The sequence below is a fragment of the Cygnus olor genome, chromosome 1 (assembly GCF_009769625.2).
Source record: "Cygnus olor isolate bCygOlo1 chromosome 1, bCygOlo1.pri.v2, whole genome shotgun sequence".
In the NCBI taxonomy this organism is placed as follows: domain Eukaryota; kingdom Metazoa; phylum Chordata; class Aves; order Anseriformes; family Anatidae; genus Cygnus; species Cygnus olor.
The window spans coordinates 36,297,540-36,307,452 of record NC_049169.1 but is presented as its reverse complement, the minus strand read 5'-3'; positions in this window follow the sequence as shown (position 1 = coordinate 36,307,452).

Sequence of the window (9,913 nt, the reverse complement as noted above, 5' to 3'; positions counted from 1 at the left end):
TTCCAATCATTTATACACCAGTAGGTAATGCATGTGATATGGAAATAAAGAAAACTGGCAAAAGAGAAAGGAAAAAAATGTTGAAAACCTTACACAATGCACTACAGATGACAGTCACACTAACAGATAAAAATATAATTAAAAAATCATGCAACCAAACCCCCAAACATCACCTGGCAATCACTGCACATCGAACTGAACAACTGCCAGAGCTATACCATTAGAAATTCCCATCCAACAGTTCTTCATTATTCTGAATAAATAAAAAATATTCTTCTAGTCCAGACACATTCCTATGATGAGAATGACTTTTTAAGTAGAACAGCATGACATTTGTATAAACCCCCTCCAAAATGGAGAGAAAGCAAATGAGCATTAAACGAGCAGGAGCAGTTTCAACCCTTTTTTGACGGCCCTAAGGAGATCTCTCTGGATGAGCAGGTAGTTGGGATTTGTCTAATTGAATCCAGATGTCTGCTGCTGAGCTGGTTGTCATGGTTCCCTTTACAGTCAGCAGAGAAGGAGCAGAGCCTCTTGGGCATACTTATTCCCATCCTGCAGTAAAGTTGTCAAATACACGAGATGAACTGCAGGCTGAAGTTTCTGAAGAAGCCAGGGCACCACTGTGGAAAGCACACGGACGGTTGGGAGAGTCCTTCTTGGAGCTGGCTCTGAGCAGGTGCAGTGACAAGAAGACTTCCTGTGACACACTGAGAACATCTCAGCTGAAAATCCATGGGAAATGCCTACTTATTCCATAGGCTGTTAGGGAATAATTGTAATTCTGCCCTCAGGAAGCAGGGAATAGGAAGGTTTCTTCAGAGCAATAATCCAGTGAAGCACATCCTGGTTTAGTTCCTATTTCACTCATTTCTTAATTTAGTTCTTATTTTTCCATTTCTTAATTTCGCTCTTATTTCATTATACAACATGTGACACTACTGTGAAATATTTTAACACATTGTTATGTGAAAAACAGCATCTCTTGGTATATTTCAGCAATATTTCTGTTTCATTCTTTTTAGTATTGTCCATTGTTCCCTGTTTCATTTTGAATACTTCAACCTATAAAATTTGTCCTAATTTGCTTTATGCTCTTTTCCTGATGCTGGAAGCGTGCAGAGGCGGACAGGACGGGCACTAAACTGCGATGCAAGTGAGTGTGAGAGAGGGCACTGCTGTGCTGGCATGGCTGAGCGTCGGGAAGGGAATGCACTAATTCTTGGAGACTGCTGCAGGTACAACGTGATGCACGTTGGCATTTTTAATGTAGCTTGGTTACAGGCCTACTACACGTATGTAGGCTTGTGCATCAGAATTAAAGCTGAATACTAGTTTTAAAAGTTAAATGCAGAAAATAGAGGAATGCGGTGGGAACAGATTAGTCTTAGTATTAGCTATGTGGTAGATGTTGCGCTAGTAGTAGTAGAAATAAGGAAACTGAGAGTACAGTCTTAGAAAAACTGCTTTTGTACACACATGGTTTCACTTTAGGATGTAGAGAAAATAAAACTCAAGGCTAGAACTGGAGAGAAGATGCTGATTTGCCTCGTAACTCAGTTTGACACATAGGATTTGACTCAGCGGATGACAGACCGACTTGCCTGTGGGCTTCGGGTGACTTTGTGCCAAAATTAGTAGACTTCTCACTGAGAGCTTGCAGGGAAAATCTCTAAGGGAAATCAGACCAGGACAGAAAAACAAAAATATGCATTAAATGTTGCTAAAAGAATAGTTTTAGTCTTCTTAATCTGGCCTGCTTATGACAAACATAGCCTGATAAATTTTTAGGGTACAATAAAGCTATGAGCATCCTTCATTAGATCTCTGCACGTTGCACAAGGGGTCACATGCTGTTTGCACTTGAGATTAATAAGTGTGCCCCTCTTACGTTTAGCCTCTGTTCAAAGATTGGGATGTTTCTCAGCCCCTATTCTTTATTTTAGCCATGGCAGTTATTAGGTAATAGGAATTGGAATATAAGAGAAAAATACACAAGAGATATTTCAGAGCTCAGCTTTCATTGCAGCCCTTTGTATTTTCTTCTGAGCTCCTATGCTCACTGTCAGCCTCCTGCACCCAAGCTACTACACATGAAGTGCTTTTCCTTTATGGAGCAAAATCAAAACGGCATTTGTCAGTACTCAGTACAGCATGGAGAAAACAGACATGTCTAGCAGCTCATAAAGCCATCCAGCCAAAACCAGCGTCGTTCTTGCCTTTCTGCTGTGCACGCTGCTGACCTGCATTTAGCTGTCTGGCGACAGGGATGCATCCAATCACACAGGGGGTTCTGGTAAATGCTGCTTAGCAGCAGAAGGAAGGCATGACTAAGCTCTCTGGACCTGAGCTGAGCTCTAATTTGGGCTTGGCCAGTGAACTCCTGGGTAACCTTGAAATGGCCATTTCACCTCTCGGTGCTTTCCTCTGTGTCTGCTTCATTTGTAGCACTTCAGAGCAGTGACTGCTTCTTGTGCAAGCAGCCCGGCTGTTAAGGACACAGTGTGGCTGAGAGCTCCTACTGCTAAAAGCAAATGCAAATGCAAAAAAAAAAAAAAATATATATATATATATATAAATATTTCAGAATATGTTAACCAGGGAAAACTTCATTTTTTTCCCAGTGTACTAAAAGCACAGCTATTAGCGATACATAAATAGCATTGCAGGCGATGTAACACAATGCAATTTAAAAGGCAGGTGGATCACTAATTGCCATGGTGCCCCAAACTCCCAGTTTCCCAGGCTAACAGCCTGTTGAACTCTGAGCAGCCATCAAGACACAGCGAGCTCTCCAAGGCTCTCACAGGACAAGGCCAAGTTTCTCCGTGGTTGCCCAACACTTCCCTCAGTGAGCAGAGCCTCAGGAGGTACCAGGCCGGTGAGTGATGTTTAATTACACATCCTGAAGACATCCCAGGCTATGAGCACTGCCTGCAAAACCCCTATTTTATCACTTTTTCATAAGCGGGCTCCTTTCTGCTCCAGTACTGGCTCTCAAGTGTGGGTTTGCTCAAAACCAAGCCTTATGGCGCCTGGCCTCCCTCCTCCCTGCCTGTGCCAAGACACAACACGTGCCACCACCTAAAGGCGCCTCAGGCAGCGGGGCCTCCACACAAGAAGAAAACGCCAGAGGCAAAGAGACCAGCGCCCACAGTGACCACAGAACCAGGTGGGGAGTTACCGTTCTCTGCAAACCAGTGGGGGACGGGCTCAGCGCAGCAATGGGAGCACACCCATGGGATCCCAAACCCCGGGCTGCACCGTGCTGCTACTCCTGCCCCTGCGGAGACTGAGAAATTCTGGTAAGTTTGCACTTGAAACAAAATAAAGAAAAAAATGAGAACTTCAACATCATTAAATAACTCTCCACAGAAAGATTGGGAAAGAAAGAAGGCCTCCACCTCCAGTATTTATTCTCTGCTCCACAGTTCTCACGAATTGGATAAAACTTTAAGAGGATCCTGGAACCCAGAACATGTTTGGTAATACAAATAGTAATTCTAGATGTAGCTCCAGCAATGTAATCCCCTCATTATATGTGATTAAATATGAATAAACTCCTACTGGCTGGTTAGCTGACAATGTTTATCCTCTTTTTCAAAACATTAAAAAGTATGTTCTAGAAATTTGTTTGCAAAAAAAAACATATCTTTTTGAAGGAAAAGAAATCAGTAATGCCTCCATTTACTTATTTTCTTCACATTTTACCTTCATTTCTGTAAAGGGGAATCTATTTCTTTAATGGTGCAGCAAATTAGGAGGCATTTAGATAACACACCCCAACTTCTTCTAAGGGGCTTTTTTTTTTTTTTTTTTTTTTACAGATACTTCAAAAGCCTTTTAATAAGGGAGATATATCACATGTTAAATGCAAAGCCTCTGTCCTTCACTTTCCACTAATGCAGCATTTACTGAATATTCAGTGCCAATATCAAAACATGTTACAAATGGAGTGGGGCACCTCACTAAAGGCTAGCCTGCACCTAGCAAAATCCCCTTTTCCATGGGAAAGAAAAATAACAATAATAATCTGAAGGCCCTGATAGGCCCTGAAACTGCTATATTCTTTACAAGGGAAGGTTGCTCAGAAAGCGAAGTCTGAGAAATGGATGAAAGGTGTCAAGATGGTTCGCTGAACACGGTTGAGCTGAGTGGGAGGCAGAGGAAGCTTGCCCTCCTACCTGCTCACAGAGGCTGCTGCACCTCGCTTCGGGCTGGTACCTGAGGGATACCCACTGACCCGAATCCTCATCCACAAAGGACTCCCATCAGAAATCTGACAGAGACACTGCAGTTTTTCCTTTTCGCAACTTTTTACAGACACTTTCACAAATACTTGTGAGTCTCTGTTTTGCTTCCTAGTGTTCCTGCAGCACTATGTCGCACTGGTCTCTCGGAGGCCATCACCAGCCTTGCCACACGAACCCAACACATACAACACTACTTCTGCTGCTACTTGGGTGACACACAGGTGTTAAGAGTAGTAGGTATCAGTTCATCAATGTCACACTTTCAACAAAAGTATCTGTGAACTCCCAAGCCTGTCCCATCACTTCAAGTTGAAAAGGAACAACCTGTTTTTCATGGTAAGTCTAAAATACCATCTGATTAAATATCTCCAGAAAGCTTGAACTGAAAGTCACATAGGCTCTACAAACTCCCCATATTCTTGTAAATGAAAAGCAAAGCTCCTCAAAAGGCCTAGCAGCATTTCTATTTGGCTAAATAAAAAAAAGTTTTTTGCAATGAAAGTGTCAAAATTCAAGGTAAAAGAGAAGTCATAGAAATGAACTAGGAAGTCTGGAGCAAGCAGTCCGCAGAGTAATTCCTTTCACACCACTTGCCACCTACGTAAACCCAGCCCCCTGACCAGAGTCTGAGGAAAGTAAAACCATCAGGAAACAGTATTCCAAAAGTTGGCAGCATGGAGATAGATATTTCTCTGAAACCATTAGAAATGCCTCATTTTTCAAACATCAGATGATAAGGCCAAACCATACAGCTATTCCAGGGCTGCTATGCACCATAATACTGTACACCATGAAACTGTCAGTATGATTTGACACTGAAAATTATCACTTCACAGTACACTCAGATTGAAAGAAAACCTGAATACTAGAAAAGAAAAGCACTCTTTACTGCACATCATTTCATTAGTTTAACCTAGAATAATCCAAACTCTTCTGTTTCGAACTGCTCTGTATGGAGCAGTCACACCAGGCAGTGGCATTCTGCATCTGCACAAATCACCAGTTTTTACCCCCAAAAATAGAGGCGAAAAGGTGAATGGCTGAGCAAGTCAGGAGTGCTAAACCGATTAAGTCCCTCTTGAAAAATAATCCAAAACAACAGCAAGAGCTCAGATACTACAAAGCATCTTTTTTTTTTTTTTTCCAGAGGTATTTCATTACAATTGGCTTTCTTCCTGGGCTCAGGTCCAGAAATATCAGTATTGCCTTATTTTTTTCCAAGAAATATATTGCTTGAATAATGTGCACCTCGTGCACTGCATTTAAACAGATGATCATTGATCTCCTTGAACACTTTTTTTTCCATTCTGATCATTCTTCCCTGGGTTATATGAAAGTATTTTTCCAATTTTTAGCAGAAGCCTAAAAACCTAGGTGTGCATTGCAAACAAAAATCACAAAGAAGCAGAAAGAATCCTTTCTCAGTAGTTCTTCAGTCACTTCAGCAAGCTCACCTTGCTTTTTTATGTGTACCAAGGAATGTAAAAAAAAACCTGAAGATGACCACAGCCCCTTTGGGAAATGACGACAGCAAAGTCCAGCCCCTGCCAAAGCTGTGCTACAGCCTGGGCAGGCTGGCCAGGGGCGCTCGGGGAGCCACCACTCCTGTAACCACATCACGGATTCTTTCTCTGGGGCTGGAAAAGTCTCCTGACCTAAGTACTTGAAAATGCCCCCTTTGATGTGCCCTTTGACTGCTTCTCTGTTCCAGGGGGAATTTCTCACGCCTTTTAATTCTTACCACCCAGCTCAGCACCTCTGACTCTTGTCTTGTCTGAGGCAACCATCTAGTGAGAAACAGCTTCAGTCAATATTCAAAACAGGGTGATTTAAATAAAAATAATACCTGCGTCTTTGTGACTCAGAATCCTCACGACAATTTAGTGTGTAGTTCCTTCTTTATCTGCAGACGACAATCTGGAAGATGCTGTTGTGTCTCCTTTTTAGATGACATAAAATGAAGGTCCCCACCACTTGCAGCCTCTGGAAAACACAGAACAATTTGGGAACCTTCCAGCACTGTCACACCTTGCCAGACAGCTTGAAACCTCAGAAAGGTATTTTGTAAAGTCAGACGTAACTTCTGCTTCACAGGGATACCCGAAGCGGACCACGACTTTTCCAGCGGAGGCTACCACGGTGGCCACAAACCTCGCTGCAGCCCTGGAGGTGTCTGCGGCTGCCAGATCAGTCCATCAGCCCGGCTTGCCAGCGTGCCTGCGCGCCAGGCAGGCACTGAGCTTCTCGCAGCAGTCTGGGCGTGATTTAGCTCCTGTTCCCTCTCATCTCCATACCGCTGTACGGCTTTTAAATATTATATTCATGCTAGGCTATAAATGTTGAATGCTCCCTGTGCTACTTTGCCAGCAATACAAGAGAGTAGCTTGAAGGACTATGGCTGATAAAAATTGAGCTTGTCATAGAGGAGAAGGAAAAGCGTTGTAAGCTGTAATTGTTCTGAGAAAACGTTACTGGAAGATACATAATCCAACATGACACTTCAAGCTCTTGTCACAAGACAAGACCATCAAAAAAAAAAAAAAAAAGATTTTTAAGGTCTACTTTCACATAACTGTACTTATACATCCTGTCAGAAAACGGTACACTATCTTAAATAATACTTTTTTTTTTTTTCACATCCAACTATTTCCATTCAGGCTAGTAACTACAAAAATAGAGCTACAGAAGGTAGGTGTACTGATGGGAACCTTGTAACAGGAGTTTTATAACTCAGCAGAGGACAATGTGAGGCTATAACATCTCTAAGCCAGAACAAAGCAATAAGAAATAACCGACCTTTCTGTCCTGCTGTGGGTTTCAAATCTCATCTCTTAAATGAAGGCTCAGTGGTGTAAATCAAAGGCAAATCACACACCTTCATGCATCACTCCACTGAGGACAGCACTTGATTAACCTAAAAGATGTGGGTTTGTTTTTTGGAGGAGGGGAATTGAAACTATGAAGAAGGCGTCCCATTGAGTTCTCGATGGGGGAAGATTTTTTTCCCCTTCAACTTCTTCCCTACGCTTTACAACAGCACTGAAAATAAAACGAAGTACATCATGTTTTTAAGTGATGTAAAGGCAGCCACAGCAGAGCTGCTCAGCAGACACAGAGCCAGCTGCCCTTCTTGCGAGCTCTGTCTGCAATGTGCTGGCTTTTTCCTCTGAAATTTCCCAGTAATTAAAATGTTCCAGCAGCTCCACCAAATGGACTTCTAGCACAGAAGACAATAGAAGCAAGCAGGTGAATTGAATCATTGTGTTTTAAGAGTACTTTGGTGACAATTAAATGGCTGGAAAACAGGGAAGTTGTTTTCCATGTGAGGAAAGAAAAACCCACCTTTGTCTACCATGTACCCCCAAAAGACGTTTCCTTGGTGTATACATGATACAACCTTGTGATGCTCGGTACTTCCAGACATGGCATCCTCGCATCCAGCAGGCTGGATAAAGGACACGCCAGCACTGGATTTAGGGAGCCGCAGGAGCCCTGTGGTGCCGCACAGGTGGAAAGAAACACAGCGGTTGTACCCGGGTTATGCTGTGTCTGTGAGGAACACGACTCACAGCACCCACACATGCAGTATTTGGGAAAAAAACAAGGCTCTCCTCAGGGCCGGGTGAGGGGTAGGATGCCAGCACTGCTAACACAGGTAGGGAGGTGCCAGGGCGATCTAAGCCCTGCGGTCACCTCATGGCTTTGGTCACCTCATGGCAGTGCCGGCCACATCTGCAACCTGCCCCGATGATCGCCACAAGGCCTGAGCACAGTCCCACGTGTCCCTTTCTGAGACCTGTCCATGAAAATGCCTCCGGGAGGAACAGCTGCTGGCTGGGGCTCTGCAGCACTCCGGGCCTACCAGCCCTGTCCTCTTCATTAACGGCTGCAGGTGGGTTTTCATGACGAGATGTCTGCAGGAAGCTTTTCAGGACAGCCCCTCACTGATCATGCCTCCAGTGCCTCTCACAGAAAGCAGCGGCCACCACCGCTCCACTCCCCTGCCTGAGGGCATCTCACCACTGCGAGCGACAAGGGAAGCGCGAGCCATGTGGAATGAAAGCGCATACAAATCTGAATCCTTTCATCTGATCTATACAGAGATTGTAACCTGCTCCTATCTGCTTAGACCTGAAACTGCAGTAAGGCTCCCACAGCCAGCACCAGGGAAGCAGCAGTGCGGTTATGCCAGCATCAGCTCCTTTCATGATGAGTTAGCAAACGTGCCTGCCACGCAAGGCTGACGGCTGCTTAGTGAGGTGCCTGCTGTGAGCCCAGCTGGGATGCAGTGTGTCCGCTCACAGCTGGTTCTAGAATTGCTAATTTGCCATATATAAAAAAAACAGCTAATCTGGAATCGTAACATTGTGTGGCCCAGGTACACTCAGGGATGCTGAAGCAGCCCTCACGCTGGCACAGGGGGAGCTGGGAAGTTATGGTGTTGTATGTCAGTAGATGCCAGTTGAAATTATCTTACTGAAGTGGTTAAAGCAGCTCGTTTTGGAAATGTGTCCCACGGCTAGACAGCACTGACACAGCCTGTAACCTGATGGGAACACTTGGTGGTCACAGACCTCAGTGAACACTAGCGCAAGTCTTCAGGAGAGCAGTACACCTCTGAACAACTGCAGCACACCCATGGCTGTAGCACACCAGCAGCCCTACCTGTTGCTGCCAGTCTTCCTTGTGAACATGAAGCAAAGTTCTCCAAAAGATGCCCACACAGACATCTACAAGCACAGCTGGTGCTGGCCATGCTGGTACCTGTGTCAAAAGAACGAAGTCCACTGAGGGATAACCACCCCTAACAGATTTTTTTCTTTGCAATCAATGGAACAAATAACCAAAAAGCATGCAACAGAGTTCAAATGGCAGAAAAAAGTAGAGCTGGAAAGCTTCTGCCTTGCCAGTGGCAGAACTGGCCACAAGAGCTCCTGACAATTAACCTGTTCCTAACCCCTACGTCTGCTTATCTCCCAGAACAGTCTGTTCAGGCACTTGACTCTCTTCACTCTCAGAAAGACGTTTCCTAACTCAGTCTGGATTTTTTCCTCTTTCTTGCACTACAGTTTGTATTTGTAATCTCTAATCCTTTCACCACAGACATGTGACAGCCTTTCGATGACTGATGATTTCTGCTCCCCCCTTCTTCCAATCTTCTCTCCTTTCAGCCAACCAACTCCCATTTTTCCTGTCCTTCTCAGGCAAGTTTTCCAGACCCTAGCTATTCTCTTTTTTCTCCTCTAACTGATCTTCAGTAGCCAGTACCTTTTTAAATTGTTACAGATAAGCCAGTTTAGACGCACTTTTCGTTGTGCTGGTCACCAGTAAACCATGCTCTCCTCTGCACAGGCCACAGTGGGATTCTATCCCTGGCTTTGAGGTCCCTAGGTAGCAGCTGTCACCAGTTCAGCTGACCATACGTGAGTAACCAAGTCACTTACCCTTGGGAGGGGATTTCACAGTAATATAATGCTATGCAACTCCTTAGTTATAGTTTTGTTTGGGAAAAATTAAACACAGCTTTATGCAACGCCAGTTTATTCCACATCTCCCCTTTTCTAGGATTCAAGACTTAAACCAAACCAAACAAAAAACCCTCTTCCATTCAGCCTTTTGAATCCTTATAGTACTACATGCAACATTATTCTATGATTACC